The sequence below is a fragment of the Heptranchias perlo genome, chromosome 8 (genome assembly GCF_035084215.1).
Source record: "Heptranchias perlo isolate sHepPer1 chromosome 8, sHepPer1.hap1, whole genome shotgun sequence".
Classification (NCBI taxonomy): Eukaryota; Metazoa; Chordata; class Chondrichthyes; order Hexanchiformes; family Hexanchidae; genus Heptranchias; species Heptranchias perlo.
In genome coordinates, this window is record NC_090332.1 from 59195789 (window position 1) to 59217350 (window position 21562).

Consider the following 21562-nt stretch of genomic DNA (forward strand, 5'->3'; position numbering starts at 1 on the left):
GGGATGGGGAAGAGTGTCAGTATGAACTGGGGGGATGGGGAAGAGTGTCAGTATGAACTGGGAGGAGGGGGAAGAGTGTCAGTATGAACTGGGGGGATGGGGAAGAGTGTCAGTATGAACTGGGGGGATGGGGAAGAGTGTCAGTATGAACTGGGGAGGAGGGGGAAGAGTGTCAGTATGAACTGGGGGGATGGGGAAGAGTGTCAGTATGAACTGAGGGGATGGGAAAGAGTGTCAATATGAACTGGGGAGGAGAGGGAAGAGTGTCAGTATGAACTGGGGGGATGGAGAAGAGTGTCATTATGAACTGGGGGGATGGGAAAGAGTGTCAATATGAACTGGGGAGGAGAGGGAAGAGTGTCAGTCGGAACTGGGGGCTGGGGAAGATTGTCAGTATGAACTGGGGAGGAGAGGGAAGCATGTCAGTATGAACTGGGAGGAGGGGGAAGAGAGTCACTCTGAACTGGGGGGATGGGAAAGAGTGTCAGTATGAACTGGGGGGATGGGGAAGAGTGTCAGTAGGAACTGGGGGATGGGGAAGAGTGTCAGTATGAACTGGGGAGGAGAGGGAAGAGTGTCAGTATGAACTGGGGAGGAGAGGGAAGAGTGTCAGTATGAACTGGGGGGATGGGGAAGAGTGTCAGTATGAACTGGGGGGATGGGGAAGAGTGTCAGTATGAACTGGGGGGATGGGGAAGAGTGTCAGTATGAACTGGGGGGATGGGGAAGAGTGTCAGTATGAACTGGGGGGATGGGGAAGAGTGTCAGTATGAACTGGGGAGGAGGGGGAAGAGTGTCAGTATGAACTGGGGGGATGGGGAAGTGTGTCAGTATGAACTGAGGGGATGGGAAAGAGTGTCAATATGAACTGGGGAGGAGAGGGAAGAGCGTCAGTATGAACTGGGGGGATGGGGAAGAGTGTCAGTATGAACTGGGGGGATGGGAAAGAGTGTCAATATGAACTGGGGAGGAGAGGGAAGAGTGTCAGTAGGAACTGGGGGGATAGGGAAGAGTGTCAGTAGGAACTGGGGGGATGGGGAAGAGTGTCAGTATGAACTGGGGAGGAGAGGGAAGAGTGTCAGTATGAACTGGGGAGGAGGGGGAAGAGTGTCAGTAGGAACTGGGGGGATGGGGAAGAGTGTCAGTATGAACTGGGGAGGAGAGGGAAGAGGGTCAGTATGAACTGGGGAGGAGGGGGAAGAGTGTCAGTATGAACTGGGGGGATGGGGAAGAGTGTCAGTATGAACTGGGGAGGAGAGGGAAGAGTGTCAGTATGAACTGGGGAGGAGAGGGAAGAGTGTCAGTATGAACTGGGGAGGAGAGGGAAGAGTGTCAGTATGAACTGGGGGGATGGGGAAGAGTGTCAGTATGAATTGGGGGGATGGGGAAGAGTGTCAGTATGAATTGGGGGGATGGGGAAGAGTGTCAGTATGAATTGGGGGGATGGGGAAGAGAGTCAGTATGAACTGGGGAGGAGGGGGAAGAGTGTCAGTAGGAACTGAGGGGATGGGGAAGAGTGTCAGTATGAACTGGGGAGGAGAGGGAAGAGTGTCAGTATGAACTGGGGAGGAGGGGGAAGAGTGTCAGTCGGAACTGGGGGGATGGGGAAGAGTGTCAGTATGAACTGGGGGGATGGGGAAGAGTGTCAGTATGAACTGGGAGGAGGGGGAAGAGAGTCAGTATGAACTGGGGGGATGGGGAAGAGAGTCAGTATGAACTGGGGGGATGGGGAAGAGTGTCAGTATGAACTGGGAGGAGGGGGAAGAGAGTCAGTATGAACTGGGAGGAGGGGGAAGAGGGTCAGTATGAACTGGGGGGAGTGGGAAGAGTGTCAGTATGAACTGGGGGGATGGGGAAGAGTGTCAGTAGGAACTGGGGGGGTGGGGAAGAGTGTCAGTATGAACTGGGGAGAAGAGGGAAGAGTGTCAGTATGAACTGGGGGGATGGGGAAGAGTGCCAGTATGAACTGGGGGGATGGGGAAGAGTGTCAGTATGAACTGGGGGGATGGGGAAGAGTGTCAGTAGGAACTGGGGGGATGGGGAAGAGTGTCAGTATGAACTGGGGAGGAGAGGGAAGAGTGTCAGTATGAACTGGGGAGGAGAGGGAAGAGTGTCAGTATGAACTGGGGGGATGGGGAAGAGTGTCAGTATGAACTGGGGGGATGGGGAAGAGTGTCAGTATGAACTGGGGGGATGGGGAAGAGTGTCAGTATGAACTGGGGGGACGGGGAAGAGTGTCAGTATGAACTGGGGAGGAGGGGGAAGAGTGTCAGTATGAACTGGGGGGATGGGGAAGAGTGTCAGTATGAACTGAGGGGATGGGAAAGAGTGTCAATATGAACTGGGGAGGAGAGGGAAGAGTGTCAGTATGAACTGGGGGGATGGGGAAGAGTGTCATTATGAACTGGGGGGATGGGAAAGAGTGTCAATATGAACTGGGGAGGAGAGGGAAGAGTGTCAGTAGGAACTGGGGGGATAGGGAAGAGTGTCAGTAGGAACTGGGGGGATGGGGAAGAGTGTCAGTATGAACTGGGGAGGAGAGGGAAGAGTGTCAGTCGGAACTGGGGGCTGGGGAAGATTGTCAGTATGAACTGGGGAGGAGAGGGAAGCGTGTCAGTATGAACTGGGAGGAGGGGGAAGAGAGTCACTCTGAACTGGGGGGATGGGAAAGAGTGTCAGTATGAACTGGGGGGATGGGGAAGAGTGTCAGTAGGAACTGGGGGATGGGGAAGAGTGTCAGTATGAACTGGGGAGGAGAGGGAAGAGTGTCAGTATGAACTGGGGAGGAGAGGGAAGAGTGTCAGTATGAACTGGGGGGATGGGGAAGAGTGTCAGTATGAACTGGGGGGATGGGGAAGAGTGTCAGTATGAACTGGGGGGATGGGGAAGAGTGTCAGTATGAACTGGGGGGATGGGGAAGAGTGTCAGTATGAACTGGGGGGATGGGGAAGAGTGTCAGTATGAACTGGGGAGGAGGGGGAAGAGTGTCAGTATGAACTGGGGGGATGGGGAAGTGTGTCAGTATGAACTGAGGGGATGGGAAAGAGTGTCAATATGAACTGGGGAGGAGAGGGAAGAGTGTCAGTATGAACTGGGGGGATGGGGAAGAGTGTCAGTATGAACTGGGGGGATGGGAAAGAGTGTCAGTATGAACTGGGGAGGAGAGGGAAGAGTGTCAGTATGAACTGGGGAGGAGAGGGAAGAGTGTCAGTAGGAACTGGGGGGATGGGGAAGAGTGTCAGTATGAACTGGGGAGGAGAGGGAAGAGTGTCAGTATGAACTGGGGAGGAGAGGGAAGAGTGTCAGTATGAACTGGGGGGATGGGGAAGAGTGTCAGTATGAACTGGGGGGATGGGGAAGAGTGTCAGTATGAACTGGGGGGACGGGGAAGAGTGTCAGTATGAACTGGGGAGGAGGGGGAAGAGTGTCAGTATGAACTGGGGGGATGGGGAAGAGTGTCAGTATGAACTGAGGGGATGGGAAAGAGTGTCAATATGAACTGGGGAGGAGAGGGAAGAGTGTCAGTAGGAACTGGGGGGATAGGGAAGAGTGTCAGTATGAACTGGGGGGATGGGGAAGAGTGTCATTATGAACTGGGGGGATGGGAAAGAGTGTCAATATGAACTGGGGAGGAGAGGGAAGAGTGTCAGTAGGAACTGGGGGGATAGGGAAGAGTGTCAGTAGGAACTGGGGGGATGGGGAAGAGTGTCAGTATGAACTGGGGAGGAGAGGGAAGAGTGTCAGTCGGAACTGGGGGCTGGGGAAGATTGTCAGTATGAACTGGGGAGGAGAGGGAAGCGTGTCAGTATGAACTGGGAGGAGGGGGAAGAGAGTCACTCTGAACTGGGGGGATGGGAAAGAGTGTCAGTATGAACTGGGGGGATGGGGAAGAGTGTCAGTATGAACTGGGGGGATGGGGAAGAGTGTCAGTATGAACTGGGGGGATGGGGAAGAGTGTCAGTATGAACTGGGGAGGAGGGGGAAGAGTGTCAGTATGAACTGGGGGGATGGGGAAGTGTGTCAGTATGAACTGAGGGGATGGGAAAGAGTGTCAATATGAACTGGGGAGGAGAGGGAAGAGTGTCAGTATGAACTGGGGGGATGGGGAAGAGTGTCAGTAGGAACTGGGGGGATGGGGAAGAGTGTCAGTATGAACTGGGGAGGAGAGGGAAGAGTGTCAGTATGAACTGGGGAGGAGGGGGAAGAGTGTCAGTAGGAACTGGGGGGATGGGGAAGAGTGTCAGTATGAACTGGGGAGGAGAGGGAAGAGGGTCAGTATGAACTGGGGAGGAGGGGGAAGAGTGTCAGTATGAACTGGGGGGATGGGGAAGAGTGTCAGTATGAACTGGGGAGGAGAGGGAAGAGTGTCAGTATGAACTGGGGAGGAGAGGGAAGAGTGTCATTATGAACTGGGGGGATGGGGAAGAGTGTCAGTATGAATTGGGGGGATGGGGAAGAGTGTCAGTATGAATTGGGGGGATGGGGAAGAGTGTCAGTATGAATTGGGGGGATGGGGAAGAGAGTCAGTATGAACTGGGGAGGAGGGGGAAGAGTGTCAGTTGGAACTGAGGGGATGGGGAAGAGTGTCAGTATGAACTGGGGAGGAGAGGGAAGAGTGTCAGTATGAACTGGGGAGGAGGGGGAAGAGTGTCAGTCGGAACTGGTTGGATGGGGAAGAGTGTCAGTATGAACTGGGGGGATGGGGAAGAGTGTCAGTATGAACTGGGAGGAGGGGGAAGAGAGTCAGTATGAACTGGGGGGATGGGGAAGAGAGTCAGTATGAACTGGGGGGATGGGGAAGAGTGTCAGTATGAACTGGGAGGAGGGGGAAGAGAGTCAGTATGAACTGGGAGGAGGGGGAAGAGGGTCAGTATGAACTGGGGGGAGTGGGAAGAGTTTCAGTATGAACTGGGGGGATGGGGAAGAGTGTCAGTAGGAACTGGGGGGGTGGGGAAGAGTGTCAGTATGAACTGGGGAGAAGAGGGAAGAGGGTCAGTATGAACTGGGGGGGATGGGGAAGAGTGTCAGTATGAACTGGGGGGATGGGGAAGAGTGTCAGTATGAACTGGGGGGATGGGGAAGAGTGTCAGTATGAACTGGGGGGATGGGGAAGAGTGTCAGTATGAACTGGGGAGGAGGGGGAAGAGTGTCAGTATGAACTGGGGGGATGGGGAAGAGTGTCAGTATGAACTGAGGGGATGGGAAAGAGTGTCAATATGAACTGGGGAGGAGAGGGAAGAGTGTCAGTATGAACTGGGGGGATGGGGAAGAGTGTCATTATGAACTGGGGGGATGGGAAAGAGTGTCAATATGAACTGGGGAGGAGAGGGAAGAGTGTCAGTAGGAACTGGGGGGATAGGGAAGAGTGTCAGTATGAACTGGGGGGATGGGGAAGAGTGTCAGTATGAACTGGGGAGGAGAGGGAAGAGTGTCAGTATGAACTGGGGAGGAGGGGGAAGAGTGTCAGTAGGAACTGGGGGGATGGGGAAGAGTGTCAGTATGAACTGGGGAGGAGAGGGAAGAGGGTCAGTGTGAACTGGGGAGGAGGGGGAAGAGTGTCAGTATGAACTGGGGGGGTGGGGAAGAGTGTCAGTATGAACTGGGGGGATGGGGAAGAGTGTCAGTATGAATTGGGGGGATGGGGAAGAGTGTCAGTATGAATTGGGGGGATGGGGAAGAGAGTCAGTATGAACTGGGGAGGAGGGGGAAGATTGTCAGTCGGAACTGGGGGGATGGGGAAGAGTGTCAGTATGAACTGGGGAGGAGAGGGAAGAGTGTCAGTATGAACTGGGGAGGAGGGGGATGAGTGTCAGTAGGAACTGGGGGGATGGGGAAGAGTGTCAGTATGAACTGGGGGGATGGGAAAGAGAGTCAGTATGAACTGGGGGGATGGGGAAGAGTGTCAGTATGAACTGGGAGGAGGGGGAAGAGAGTCAGTATGAACTGGGGGGATGGGGAAGAGAGTCAGTATGAACTGGGGGGATGGGGAAGAGTGTCAGTATGAACTGGGAGGAGGGGGAAGAGTGTCAGTATGAACTGGGAGGAGGGGGAAGAGGGTCAGTATGAACTGGGGGGAGTGGGAAGAGTGTCAGTATGAACTGGGGGGATGGGGAAGAGTGTCAGTATGAACTGGGGAGGAGGGGGAAGAGTGTCAGTATGAACTGGGAGGAGGGGGAAGAGAGTCAGTAGGAACTGGGGGGATGGGGAAGAGGGTCAGTATGAATTGGGGGGATGGGGAAGAGTGTCAGTATGAATTGGGGGGATGGGGAAGAGAGTCAGTATGAACTGGGGAGGAGGGGGAAGAGTGTCAGTTGGAACTGAGGGGATGGGGAAGAGTGTCAGTATGAACTGGGGAGGAGAGGGAAGAGTGTCAGTATGAACTGGGGAGGAGGGGGAAGAGTGTCAGTCGGAACTGGTTGGATGGGGAAGAGTGTCAGTATGAACTGGGGGGATGGGGAAGAGTGTCAGTATGAACTGGGAGGAGGGGGAAGAGAGTCAGTATGAACTGGGGGGATGGGGAAGAGAGTCAGTATGAACTGGGGGGATGGGGAAGAGTGTCAGTATGAACTGGGAGGAGGGGGAAGAGAGTCAGTATGAACTGGGAGGAGGGGGAAGAGGGTCAGTATGAACTGGGGGGAGTGGGAAGAGTGTCAGTATGAACTGGGGGGATGGGGAAGAGTGTCAGTAGGAACTGGGGGGGTGGGGAAGAGTGTCAGTATGAACTGGGGAGAAGAGGGAAGAGGGTCAGTATGAACTGGGGGGGATGGGGAAGAGTGTCAGTATGAACTGGGGGGATGGGGAAGAGTGTCAGTATGAACTGGGGGGATGGGGAAGAGTGTCAGTATGAACTGGGGGGATGGGGAAGAGTGTCAGTATGAACTGGGGAGGAGGGGGAAGAGTGTCAGTATGAACTGGGGGGATGGGGAAGAGTGTCAGTATGAACTGAGGGGATGGGAAAGAGTGTCAATATGAACTGGGGAGGAGAGGGAAGAGTGTCAGTATGAACTGGGGGGATGGGGAAGAGTGTCATTATGAACTGGGGGGATGGGAAAGAGTGTCAATATGAACTGGGGAGGAGAGGGAAGAGTGTCAGTAGGAACTGGGGGGATAGGGAAGAGTGTCAGTATGAACTGGGGGGATGGGGAAGAGTGTCAGTATGAACTGGGGAGGAGAGGGAAGAGTGTCAGTATGAACTGGGGAGGAGGGGGAAGAGTGTCAGTAGGAACTGGGGGGATGGGGAAGAGTGTCAGTATGAACTGGGGAGGAGAGGGAAGAGGGTCAGTATGAACTGGGGAGGAGGGGGAAGAGTGTCAGTATGAACTGGGGGGGGTGGGGAAGAGTGTCAGTATGAACTGGGGGGATGGGGAAGAGTGTCAGTATGAATTGGGGGGATGGGGAAGAGTGTCAGTATGAATTGGGGGGATGGGGAAGAGAGTCAGTATGAACTGGGGAGGAGGGGGAAGATTGTCAGTCGGAACTGGGGGGATGGGGAAGAGTGTCAGTATGAACTGGGGAGGAGAGGGAAGAGTGTCAGTATGAACTGGGGAGGAGGGGGATGAGTGTCAGTAGGAACTGGGGGGATGGGGAAGAGTGTCAGTATGAACTGGGAGGAGGGGGAAGAGAGTCAGTATGAACTGGGGGGATGGGGAAGAGAGTCAGTATGAACTGGGAGGAGGGGGAAGAGAGTCAGTATGAACTGGGGGGATGGGGAAGAGAGTCAGTATGAACTGGGGGGATGGGGAAGAGTGTCAGTATGAACTGGGAGGAGGGGGAAGAGTGTCAGTATGAACTGGGAGGAGGGGGAAGAGGGTCAGTATGAACTGGGGGGAGTTGGAAGAGTGTCAGTATGAACTGGGGGGATGGGGAAGAGTGTCAGTATGAACTGGGGAGGAGGGGGAAGAGTGTCAGTATGAACTGGGAGGAGGGGGAAGAGAGTCAGTAGGAACTGGGGGGATGGGGAAGAGGGTCAGTAGGAACTGGGGGGATGGGGATGAGAGTCAGTATGAACTGGGGGGATGGGAAAGTGTGTCAGTATGAACTGGGGGGATGGGGAAGAGTGTCAGTATGAACTGGGGGGATGGGGAAGAGTGTCAGTATGAACTGGGGGGATGGGGAAGAGTGTCAGTATGAACTGGGGGGATGGGGAAGAGTGTCAGTATGAACTGGGGGGATGGGGAAGAGTGTCAGTATGAACTGGGGGGATGGGGAAGAGGGTCAGTATGAACTGGGGGGATGGGGAAGAGTGTCAGTCTGAACTGGGGGGATGGGGAAGAGTGTCATTGGGAACTGGGGGGATGGGGAAGAGTGTCAGTATGAACTGGGGGGATAGGGAAGAGAGTCAGTAGGAACTGGGGGGATGGGGAAGAGTGTCAGTATGAACTGGTGGGATGGGGAAGAGAGTCAGTATGAACTGGGGGGATGGGGAAGAGTGTCAGTCTGAACTGGGGGGATGGGGAAGAGTGTCAGCTGGAACTGGGGGGATAGGGAAGAGAGTCATTAGGAACTGGGGTGATGGGGAAGAGTGTCAGTATGAACTGGGAGGAGGGGGAAGAGAGTCAGTATGAACTGGGAGGAGGGGGAAGAGGGTCAGTATGAACTGGGGGGAGTGGGAAGAGTGTCAGTATGAACTGGGGGGATGGGGAAGAGTGTCAGTATGAACTGGGGAGGAGGGGGAAGAGTGTCAGTATGAACTGGGGGGATGGGGAAGAGTGTCAGTATGAATTGGGGGGATGGGGAAGAGTGTCAGTATGAATTGGGGGGATGGGGAAGAGAGTCAGTATGAACTGGGGAGGAGGGGGAAGAGAGTCAGTATGAACTGGGGAGGAGGGGGAAGAGTGTCAGTAGGAACTGAGGGGATGGGGAAGAGTGTCAGTATGAACTGGGGAGGAGAGGGAAGAGTGTCAGTATGAACTGGGGAGGAGGGGGAAGAGTGTCAGTCGGAACTGGGGGGATGGGGAAGAGTGTCAGTATGAACTGGGGGGATGGGGAAGAGTGTCAGTATGAACTGGGAGGAGGGGGAAGAGAGTCAGTATGAACTGGGGGGATGGGGAAGAGAGTCAGTATGAACTGGGGGGATGGGGAAGAGTGTCAGTATGAACTGGGAGGAGGGGGAAGAGAGTCAGTATGAACTGGGAGGAGGGGGAAGAGGGTCAGTATGAACTGGGGGGAGTGGGAAGAGTGTCAGTATGAACTGGGGGGATGGGGAAGAGTGTCAGTAGGAACTGGGGGGGTGGGGAAGAGTGTCAGTATGAACTGGGGAGAAGAGGGAAGAGGGTCAGTATGAACTGGGGGGGATGGGGAAGAGTGTCAGTATGAACTGGGGGGATGGGGAAGAGTGTCAGTATGAACTGGGGGGATGGGGAAGAGTGTCAGTATGAACTGGGGAGGAGGGGGAAGAGTGCCAGTATGAACTGGGGGGATGGGGAAGAGTGTCAGTATGAACTGGGGGGATGGGGAAGAGTGTCAGTCGGAACTGGGGGGATGGGGAAGAGTGTCAGTATGAACTGGGGAGGAGAGGGAAGAGTGTCAGTATGAACTGGGGAGGAGAGGGAAGAGTGTCAGTATGAACTGGGGGGATGGGGAAGAGTGTCAGTATGAACTGGGGGGATGGGGAAGAGTGTCAGTATGAACTGGGGGGATGGGGAAGAGTGTCAGTATGAACTGGGGGGATGGGGAAGAGTGTCAGTATGAACTGGGGGGACGGGGAAGAGTGTCAGTATGAACTGGGGAGGAGGGGGAAGAGTGTCAGTATGAACTGGGGGGATGGGGAAGAGTGTCAGTATGAACTGAGGGGATGGGAAAGAGTGTCAATATGAACTGGGGAGGAGAGGGAAGAGTGTCAGTATGAACTGGGGGGATGGGGAAGAGTGTCATTATGAACTGGGGGGATGGGAAAGAGTGTCAATATGAACTGGGGAGGAGAGGGAAGAGTGTCAGTATGAACTGGGGGGATGGGGAAGAGTGTCATTATGAACTGGGGGGATGGGAAAGAGTGTCAATATGAACTGGGGAGGAGAGGGAAGAGTGTCAGTAGGAACTGGGGGGATAGGGAAGAGTGTCAGCAGGAACTGGGGGGATGGGGAAGAGTGTCAGTATGAACTGGGGAGGAGAGGGAAGAGTGTCAGTCGGAACTGGGGGCTGGGGAAGATTGTCAGTATGAACTGGGGAGGAGAGGGAAGCGTGTCAGTATGAACTGGGAGGAGGGGGAAGAGAGTCACTCTGAACTGGGGGGATGGGAAAGAGTGTCAGTATGAACTGGGGGGATGGGGAAGAGTGTCAGTAGGAACTGGGGGATGGGGAAGAGTGTCAGTATGAACTGGGGAGGAGAGGGAAGAGTGTCAGTATGAACTGGGGAGGAGAGGGAAGAGTGTCAGTATGAACTGGGGGGATGGGGAAGAGTGTCAGTATGAACTGGGGGGATGGGGAAGAGTGTCAGTATGAACTGGGGGGATGGGGAAGAGAGTCAGTATGAACTGGGGGGATGGGGAAGAGGGTCAGTATGAACTGGGGGGATGGGGAAGAGTGTCAGTATGAACTGGGGGGATGGGGAAGAGTGTCAGTATGAACTGGGGGGATGGGGAAGAGTGTCAGTATGAACTGGGGAGGAGGGGGAAGAGTGTCAGTATGAACTGGGGGGATGGGGAAGTGTGTCAGTATGAACTGAGGGGATGGGGAAGAGTGTCAGTGTGAACTGGGGGGATGGGGAAGAGTGTCAGTATGAACTGGGGAGGAGGGGGAAGAGTGTCAGTATGAACTGGGGGGATGGGGAAGTGTGTCAGTATGAACTGGGGGGATGGGGAAGAGTGTCAGTATGAACTGGGGAGGAGGGGGAAGAGTGTCAGTATGAACTGGGGGGATGGGGAAGTGTGTCAGTATGAACTGGGGGGATGGGGAAGAGTGTCAGTATGAACAGGGGGGATGGGAAAGAGTGTCAATATGAACTGGGGAGGAGAGGGAAGAGTGTCAGTAGGAACTGGGGGGATAGGGAAGAGTGTCAGTAGGAACTGGGGGGATGGGGAAGAGTGTCAGTATGAACTGGGGAGGAGAGGGAAGAGTGTCAGTAGGAACTGGGGGGATGGGGAAGAGTGTCAGTATGAACTGGGGAGGAGAGGGAAGAGGGTCAGTATGAACTGGGGAGGAGGGGGAAGAGTGTCAGTATGAACTGGGGGGATGGGGAAGAGTGTCAGTATGAACTGGGGAGGAGAGGGAAGAGTGTCAGTATGAACTGGGGAGGAGAGGGAAGAGTGTCAGTATGAACTGGGGAGGAGAGGGAAGAGTGTCAGTATGAACTGGGGGGATGGGGAAGAGTGTCAGTATGAATTGGGGGGATGGGGAAGAGTGTCAGTATGAATTGGGGGGATGGGGAAGAGTGTCAGTATGAATTGGGGGGATGGGGAAGAGAGTCAGTATGAACTGGGGAGGAGGGGGAAGAGTGTCAGTTGGAACTGAGGGGATGGGGAAGAGTGTCAGTATGAACTGGGGAGGAGAGGGAAGAGTGTCAGTATGAACTGGGGAGGAGGGGGAAGAGTGTCAGTCGGAACTGGTTGGATGGGGAAGAGTGTCAGTATGAACTGGGGGGATGGGGAAGAGTGTCAGTATGAACTGGGAGGAGGGGGAAGAGAGTCAGTATGAACTGGGGGGATGGGGAAGAGAGTCAGTATGAACTGGGGGGATGGGGAAGAGTGTCAGTATGAACTGGGAGGAGGGGGAAGAGAGTCAGTATGAACTGGGAGGAGGGGGAAGAGGGTCAGTATGAACTGGGGGGAGTGGGAAGAGTGTCAGTATGAACTGGGGGGATGGGGAAGAGTGTCAGTAGGAACTGGGGGGGTGGGGAAGAGTGTCAGTATGAACTGGGGAGAAGAGGGAAGAGGGTCAGTATGAACTGGGGGGGATGGGGAAGAGTGTCAGTATGAACTGGGGGGATGGGGAAGAGTGTCAGTATGAACTGGGGGGATGGGGAAGAGTGTCAGTATGAACTGGGGAGGAGGGGGAAGAGTGTCAGTATGAACTGGGGGGATGGGGAAGAGTGTCAGTATGAACTGAGGGGATGGGAAAGAGTGTCAATATGAACTGGGGAGGAGAGGGAAGAGTGTCAGTATGAACTGGGGGGATGGGGAAGAGTGTCAGTATGAACTGGGGGGATGGGAAAGAGTGTCAATATGAACTGGGGAGGAGAGGGAAGAGTGTCAGTAGGAACTGGGGGGATAGGGAAGAGTGTCAGTATGAACTGGGGGGATGGGGAAGAGTGTCAGTATGAATTGGGGGGATGGGGAAGAGAGTCAGTATGAACTGGGGAGGAGGGGGAAGATTGTCAGTCGGAACTGGGGGGATGGGGAAGAGTGTCAGTATGAACTGGGGGGATGGGAAAGAGAGTCAGTATGAACTGGGAGGAGGGGGAAGAGAGTCAGTATGAACTGGGGGGATGGGGAAGAGAGTCAGTATGAACTGGGGGGATGGGGAAGAGTGTCAGTATGAACTGGGAGGAGGGGGAAGAGTGTCAGTATGAACTGGGAGGAGGGGGAAGAGGGTCAGTATGAACTGGGGGGAGTGGGAAGAGTGTCAGTATGAACTGGGGGGATGGGGAAGAGTGTCAGTATGAACTGGGGAGGAGGGGGAAGAGTGTCAGTATGAACTGGGAGGAGGGGGAAGAGAGTCAGTAGGAACTGGGGGGATGGAGAAGAGGGTCAGTAGGAACTGGGGGGATGGGGATGAGAGTCAGTATGAACTGGGGGGATGGGAAAGTGTGTCAGTATGAACTGGGGGGATGGGGAAGAGTGTCAGTATGAACTGGGGGGATGGGGAAGAGTGTCAGTATGAACTGGGGGGATGGGGAAGAGTGTCAGTATGAACTGGGGGGATGGGGAAGAGTGTCAGTATGAACTGGGGGGATGGGGAAGAGTGTCAGTATGAACTGGGGGGATGGGGAAGAGGGTCAGTATGAACTGGGGGGATGGGGAAGAGTGTCAGTCTGAACTGGGGGGATGGGGAAGAGTGTCATTGGGAACTGGGGGGATGGGGAAGAGTGTCAGTATGAACTGGGGGGATAGGGAAGAGAGTCAGTAGGAACTGGGGGGATGGGGAAGAGTGTCAGTATGAACTGGTGGGATGGGGAAGAGTGTCAGTATGAACTGGGGGGATAGGGAAGAGAGTCAGTAGGAACTGGGGGGATGGGGAAGAGTGTCAGTCTGAACTGGGGGGATGGGGAAGAGTGTCAGCTGGAACTGGGGGGATAGGGAAGAGAGTCATTAGGAACTGGGGTGATGGGGAAGAGTGTCAGTATGAACTGGGAGGAGGGGGAAGAGAGTCAGTATGAACTGGGAGGAGGGGGAAGAGGGTCAGTATGAACTGGGGGGAGTGGGAAGAGTGTCAGTATGAACTGGGGGGATGGGGAAGAGTGTCAGTATGAACTGGGGAGGAGGGGGAAGAGTGTCAGTATGAACTGGGGGGATGGGGAAGAGTGTCAGTATGAACTGGGGGGATGGGGAAGAGTGTCAGTATGAACTGGGGGGATGGGGAAGAGTGTCAGTATGAACTGGGGGGATGGGGAAGATTGTCAGTATGAACTGGGGGGATGGGGAAGAGGGTCAGTATGAACTGGGGGGATGGGGAAGAGTGTCAGTCTAAACTGGGGGGATGGGGAAGAGTGTCATTAGGAACTGGGGGGATGGGGAAGAGTGTCAGTTTGATCTGGGCGGATGGGGAAGAGTGTCAGTATGAACTGGCGGGATAGGGAAGAGAGTCAGTAGGAACTGGGGGGATGGGGAAGAGGGTCAGTATGAACTGGGGGGATGGGGAAGAGTGTCAGTTGGAACTGGGGGGATAGGGAAGAGAGTCAGTATGAACAGGGGAGGAGAGGGAAGAGTGTCAGTATGAACTGTGGAGGAGGGGGAAGAGTGTCAGTAGGAACTGGGGAGGAGGGGGAAGAGTGTCAGTATGAACTGGGGAGGAGAGGGAAGAGGGTCAGTATGAACTGGGGAGGAGGGGGAAGAGTGTCAGTATGAACTGGGGGGATGGGGAAGAGTGTCAGCTGGAACTGGGGGGATAGGGAAGAGAGTCATTAGGAACTGGGGTGATGGGGAAGAGTGTCAGTATGAACTGGGAGGAGGGGGAAGAGAGTCAGTATGAACTGGGAGGAGGGGGAAGAGGGTCAGTATGAACTGGGGGGAGTGGGAAGAGTGTCAGTATGAACTGGGGGGATGGGGAAGAGTGTCAGTATGAACTGGGGGGATGGGGAAGAGTGTCAGTATGAACTGGGGGGATGGGGAAGAGTGTCAGTATGAACTGGGGGGATGGGGAAGAGTGTCAGTATGAACTGGGGGGATGGGGAAGAGTGTCAGTATGAACTGGGGGGATGGGGAAGATTGTCAGTATGAACTGGGGGGATGGGGAAGAGGGTCAGTATGAACTGGGGGGATGGGGAAGAGTGTCAGTCTGAACTGGGGGGATGGGGAAGAGTGTCATTAGGAACTGGGGGGATGGGGAAGAGTGTCAGTTTGAACTGGGGGGATGGGGAAGAGTGTCAGTAGGAACTGGGGGGATGGGGAAGAGTGTCAGTATGAACAGGGGAGGAGAGGGAAGAGTGTCAGTATGAACTGTGGAGGAGGGGGAAGAGTGTCAGTAGGAACTGGGGAGGAGGGGGAAGAGTGTCAGTATGAACTGGGGAGGAGAGGGAAGAGGGTCAGTATGAACTGGGGAGGAGGGGGAAGAGTGTCAGTATGAACTGGGGGGATGGGGAAGAGTGTCAGTATGAACTGGGAGGAGGGGGAAGAGAGTCAGTATGAACTGGGGGGATGGGGAAGAGAGTCAGTCTGAACTGGGGGGATGGGGAAGAGTGTCAGTCTGAACTGGGAGGAGGGGGAAGAGAGTCAGTATGAACTGGGAGGAGGGGGAAGAGGGTCAGTATGAACTGGGAGGAATGGGAAGAGTGTCAGTATGAACTGGGGGGATGGGGAAGAGTGTCAGTTGGAACTGGGGGGATAGGGAAGAGAGTCAGTAGGAACTGGGGGGATGGGGAAGAGTGTCAGTATGAACAGGGGAGGAGAGGGAAGAGTGTCAGTATGAACTGTGGAGGAGGGGGAAGAGTGTCAGTAGGAACTGGGGAGGAGGGGGAAGAGTGTCAGTATGAACTGGGGAGGAGAGGGAAGAGGGTCAGTATGAACTGGGGAGGAGGGGGAAGAGTGTCAGTATGAACTGGGGGGATGGGGAAGAGTGTCAGTATGAACTGGGAGGAGGGGGAAGAGAGTCAGTATGAACTGGGGGGATGGGGAAGAGAGTCAGTCTGAACTGGGGGGATGGGGAAGAGTGTCAGTCTGAACTGGGAGGAGGGGGAAGAGAGTCAGTATGAACTGGGAGGAGGGGGAAGAGGGTCAGTATGAACTGGGAGGAATGGGAAGAGTGTCAGTATGAACTGGGGGGATGGGGAAGAGTGTCAGTATGAATTGGGGAGGAGGGGGAAGAGTGTCAGTATGAACTGGGAGGAGGGGGACGAGAGTCAGTAGGAACTGGGGGGATGGGGAAGAGGGTCAGTAGGAACTGGGGGGATGGGGATGAGAGTCAGTATGAACTGGGGGGATGGGAAAGTGTGTCAGTATGAACTGGGGGGATGGGGAAGAGTGTCAGTATGATCTGGGGGGATGGGGAAGAGTGTCAGTATGAACTGGGGGGATGGGGAAGAGTGTCAGTATGAACTGGGGGGATGGGGAAGAGTGTCAGTATGAACTGGGGGGATGGGGAAGAGTGTCAGTAGGAACTGGGGGGATGGGGAAGAGTGTCAGTATGAACTGGGGGGATGGGGAAGAGTGTCAGTATGAACTGGGGGGATGAGGAAGAGGGTCAGTCGGAACTGGGGGGATGGGGAAGAGTGTCTGTCTGAACTGGGGGGATGGGGAAGAGTGTCATTAGGAACTGGGGGGATGGGGAAGAGTGTCAGTATGAACTGGGGGGATAGGGAAGAGAGTCAGTAGGAACTGGGGGGATGGGGAAGAGTGTCAGTCGGAACTGGGGGGATGGGGAAGAGTGTCAGTATGAACTGGGGGGATAGGGAAGAGAGTCAGTAGGAACTGGCGGGATGGGGAAGAGTGTCAGTATGAACTGGGGGGATGGGGAAGAGTGTCAGTTGGAACTGGGGGGATAGGGAAGAGAGTCAGTGGGAACTGGGGGGATGGGGAAGAGTGTCAGTATGAACTGGGGAGGAGAGGGAAGATTGTCAGTATGAACTGGGGAGGGGGGGAAGAGTGTCAGTCGGAACTGGGGAGGAGGGGGAAGAGTGTCAGTATGAACTGGGGAGGAGAGGGAAGAGGATCAGTATGAACTGGGGAGGAGGGGGAAGAGTGTCAGTATGAACTGGGAGGAGGGGGAAGAGAGTCAGTATGAACTGGGGGGATGGGGAAGAGAGTCAGTATGAACTGGGGGGATGGGGAAGAGTGTCAGTATGAACTGGGAGGAGGGGGAAGAGAGTCAGTTTGAACTGGGAGGAGGGGGAAGAGGGTCAGTATGAACTGGGGGGATGGGGAAGAGTGTCAGTATGAACTGGGGAGGAGGGGGAAGAGTGTCAGTATGAACTGGGAGGAGGGGAAAGAGAGTCAGTAGGAACTGGGGGGATGGGGAAGAGGGTCAGTTGGAACTGGGGGGATGGGGAAGAGGGTCAGTAGGAACTGGGGGAATGGGGAAGAGGGTCAGTAGGAACTGGGGGGATGGGGATGAGAGTCAGTATGAACTGGGGGGATGGGAAAGAGTGTCAGTATGAACTGGGGGGATGGGGAAGAGTGTCAGTATGAACTGGGGGGATGGGGAAGAGTGTCAGTATGAACTGGGGGGATGGGGAAGAGTGTCAGTATGAACTGGGGGGATGGGGAAGAGTGTCAGTATGAACTGGGGGGATGGGGAAGAGTGTCAGTATGAACTGGGGGGATGGGGAAGAGTGTCAGTATGAACTGGGGGGATGGGGAAGAGGGTCAGTATGAACTGGGGGGATGGGGAAGAGTGTCAGTATGAACTGGGGGGATGGGGAAGAGTGTCAGTAGGAACTGGGGGGATAGGGAAGAGAGTCAGTCGGAACTGGGGGGATGGGGAAGAGTGTCAGTATGAACTGGGGGGATGGGGAAGAGTGTCAGTTGGAACTGGGGGGATAGGGAAGAGAGTCAGTAGGAACTGGGGGGATGGGGAAAAGTGTCAGTATGAACTGGGGAGCAGAGGAAGAGCGGCAGTATGAACTGGTTGTTGCACAAAGATTAGGGCTCATGTGATTCAGGGTAATATATTAGCATGGATTGAGGATTGGTTAATGGACAGAAAACAGAGAGTAGGGGTAAACGGGACATTTACTGGTTGGCAGGCTGTAACTTCTGGGGTGCCGCAAGGATCGGTACTTGGGTCTCAGCTCTTTACAATCTATATTAATGACTTAGATGAAAGGACCGAGTGTAATGTATCCAAGTTTGCTGATGATACAAAGCTGGGTGGGAAAGTAAGCTGTCAGGAGAACACAAAGAGGCTGCAAGGGGATATGGACAGGTTAAGTGAGTGGGCAAGAAGGTGGCAGATGGAGTATAATGTGGGGAAATGTGAAATTATCCACTTTGGTGGGAAGGATGGAAAAGCAGAATATTTTTTAAAAGGTGAGAGACTGGTAAATGTTGGTAGTCAGAGGGATTTGGTGTTACAAATGGATAGCCATGTGGTGAAGGATAGAATACTGGAGCCTGGTCTTTAGTTGTTTCCAAGCCTTTATTTATAGAGATTCCCCTTACACACACACACACCCTCGCTAAGCTTACTTATGAAAAGGATACCCACCACCTGAATACATTTAACACTGATTGATATAAATCATACAATCAACATTTGGGTATCCTTGTACACAAATTACAGAACGTTAACATGCAAGTACAACAAGCAATTAGGAAGGCAAATGGCATGTTAGCCTTTGTTGTAAGGGGGTTGGAGTTTTGGAGAAAGGAGGTCTTGCTGCAGTCTTCAGAGGTCTGGTGAGACCAAACCTGGAGTACTGTGTATAGTTTTGGTCTCCTTACCTCAGGAAGGATGTACCTGACTTAGAGGGGGTGCATTGAAGATTCACTAGATTGATTCCTGGGATGAGAGGGTTGTCCTATGAGGAGAGATTGAGTAGAATGGGCCTATATTCTCTGAAGTTTGGAAGAATGAGAGGTGATCTCATTGAAACGTATAAAATTCTTAGAGGGCTTGACAGGATAGATGCCGAGAGGCTGTTTCCCCCTCGCTGGAGATTCTGGAACTAGGGGTCATAGTCTCAAGATAAGAGGTCGGCCATTTAGGTCCGAGATGAGGAAAAATTTCTTCACTCAGAGGGTTAAGAATCTTTGGCATTCCCTACCCCAGAGGGCTGTGGATGCTCAGTCATTGAGTGTCAGTATGAACTGAAGGGAGGAGGAAGAGTCTCAAGAGGAACTGAGGGTGGAGTAGGAGGTGTGTCAGCATGAACTGGGGATTGGAGTAGAATACAAGCATGAATTGGAGGAGGATGAGTGCCAGAATGAACTGGGGGAGGAGGAAGAGTTCCAATATGAACTGGAGGAGGATGAGTGCCAGAATGAACTGTGGCACAATCAGAGTTCCAGCACGAAATGGGAAGAAGAGGAAAAGTGTCAGCATGAACTGGGGAAGGAGGAAGATTGTCAGTATGAACTGGGAGAGGAGCAACAGTAGCAGCATGAACTGGAGAAGGAAGGGGAAGAGTGCCAGTGTCTTCTGTATAGTGAGTTCCAGTGCATGGAATATGCTGGCATGAACATAGTACATTCCTGAAAACAAAATAAAATTGAAAACAGAATAATCAGAAGGATTGCATTAGAGTCATAGATAGATAGAGTCATAGATTTATACAGCACGGATAGAGGCCCTTCGGCCCATCGTGTCCGCGCCGGCCATCAAGCCCAGTCTAATCTAATCCCATATTCCAGCATTTGGTCCGTAGCCTTGTATGCTATGGCATTTCAAGTGCTCAACCAAATGCTTCTTGAATGTTGTGAGGGTTCCTGCCTCCACAACCCTCTCAGGCAGTGAGTTCCAGACTCCAACCACCCTCTGGGTGAAAAAGTTCTTTCTCAAATCCCCTCTAAACCTCCCGCCTTTTACCTTGAATCTATGCCCCCTTGTTATAGAACCCTCAACGAAGGGAAAAAGCTCCATAGTGTCCATCCTATCTATGCCCCTCATAATTTTGTACACCTCAATCATGTCCCCCCTCAGCCTCCTCTGCTCCAAGGAAAACAAACCCAATCTTCCCAGTCTCTCTTCATAGCTGAAGCGCTCCAGCCCTGGTAACATCCTGGTGAATCTCCTCTGCACCCTCTCCAAAGCGATCACATCCTTCCTGTAGTGCGGCGACCAGAACTGCGCACAGTACTCCAGCTGTGGCCTGACCAGTGTTTTATACAGCTCCATCATAACCTCCTTGCTCTTATATTCTATGCCTCGGCTAATAAAGGCAAGTATCCCATATGCCTTCTTTACCACCTTATCTACCTGTTCCGCCGCCTTCAGGGATCTGTGAACTTGCACACCAAGATCCCTCTGACCCTCTGTCTTGCCTAGGGTCTTTCCATTCATTGTGTATTCCCTTGCCTTGTTAGTCCCTCCAAAGTGCATCAACTCGCACTTTTCCGGGTTAAATTCCATTTGCCACTGTTCCGCCCATCTGACCAACCCATCTATATCGTCCTGCAGACTGAGGCTATCCTCCTCGCTATTTACCACCCTACCAATTTTTGTATCATCAGCGAACTTACTGATCATACCTTTTACATTCATATCCATGTCGTTAATGTAGACCACAAACAGCAAGGGCCCCAGCACAGATCCCTGTGGTACCCCACTGGCCACAGGCTTCCAGTCACAAAAACAACCTTCGACCATCACCCTCTGCCTTCTGCCACTAAGCCAGTTTTGTATCCAAAGTGCCAAGGCACCCTGGACTCCATGGGCTCGTACCTTCTTGACCAGTCTCCTGTGCGGGACTTTATCGAAGGCCTTACTGAAATCCATGTATACCACATCCACTGCGTTACCCTCATCCACACGCCTAGTCACCCCCTCAAAAAATTCAATCAAATTAGTCAGACATGATCTTCCCTTGACAAAGCCATGTTGACTATCCCTGATTAATCCTTGCTTCTCCAAGTGGAGACTAATTTTGTCCTTCAGAATTTTTTCCAATAATTTTCCTACCACTGATGTTAGGCTCACTGGCCTGTAGTTCCCCGGTTTTTCCCTACTCCCCTTCTTGAATAATGGTACTACATTAGCGGTTCTCCAGTCCTCTGGCACATCCCCTGTGGCCAGAGAGGTTCTGAATATATGTGTTAGAGCCCCCGCAATCTCCTCCTTTGCCTCACACAGTAGCCTGGGATACATTTCGTCCGGGCCTGGGGATTTATCCATTTTTAGGCCTGCTAAAACCACCAATACCTCCTCCCGCTCGATGTTAATATGTTCGAGTATATCACAGTCCCCCTGTCGTATTTCTATGTCTACATCGTCCTTCTCCATAGTGAAAACAGATGCAAAAAATTCATTAAGAACCCCTCCGACATCTTCCGGCTCCACACACAGATTGCCATTTTTGTCCCTAATGGGCCCTATTTTTTCCCTAGTTATCCTCTTACCCTTAATATACTTATAAAACATCTTAGGATTTTCCTTTATTTTGCTCGCCAGTGTTTTTTCATGGCCCCTCCTTGATCTCCTAATTTCTTTTTTAAGTATCCCCCTGCACTTTTTGTACTCCTCTAGGGCTTCCTCCGTCCTTAGCCTTTTGTACCTGCCAAAAGCCCTCCTTTTTTTCCTAATCCATTCTCGTATATCCCCTGACATCCCAGGTTCCCTGGAGTTCTTGGAACCACCCTTGACCTTTACGGGAACATGTTGCCATTGTATGGTCTCAATCTCCCTTCTGAAAGACTCCCATTGCTCCGATGCGGATTTTCCTACAAGCAGCTGATCCCAGTCCATTTTGGCCAGATCCTGCCTTATCCTATTAAAATCGGCCTTCCCCCAATTTAGAACCTTTATTTCCGGCCCCTCCCTGTCCTTTTCCATGACCACCTTAAATCTCACCGAATTATGGTCACTGTCACCAAAGTGCTCACCTACTAGCACTTCTTCCACTTGGCCGGCCACATTCCCTAGAATTAGGTCCAGTACCGCCCCCTCTCTTGTAGGACTTTCTACATGCTGGCTCAAAAAGCTCTCCTGGATGCACATTAAGAATTTTGTACCCTCTAAGCCTTTTACATTCTGAGTATCCCAGTTAATATTGGGGAAGTTGAAATCCCCCACTATTATTACCCTATTATTTGCACAATTTTCTGAGATTTGCCTACATATCTGTTCCTCTATCTCCCCCTGACTGTTTGGGGGCCTATAGTGCACTCCCATCAAAGTGCTTGCCCCCTTTTTGTTTTCAAGCTCCACCCATATGGCCTCATTAGAGGAACCTGCTAATATATCATCCCTCCTTATGGCAGTAATTGATTCTTTAATTAATATTGCGACCCCCCCTCCTCTTATACCTCCCCCTCTGTCT

General features: G+C 53.1%; 1 protein-coding gene across 1 annotated transcript in view; it reads right to left on the reverse strand.

Moving 5' to 3' along the window:
* sytl3 (synaptotagmin-like 3) overlaps window positions 1-21562 on the reverse strand; it is a 224266-nt gene that overhangs the window by 126756 nt on the left and 75948 nt on the right. The window lies entirely within an intron of this gene.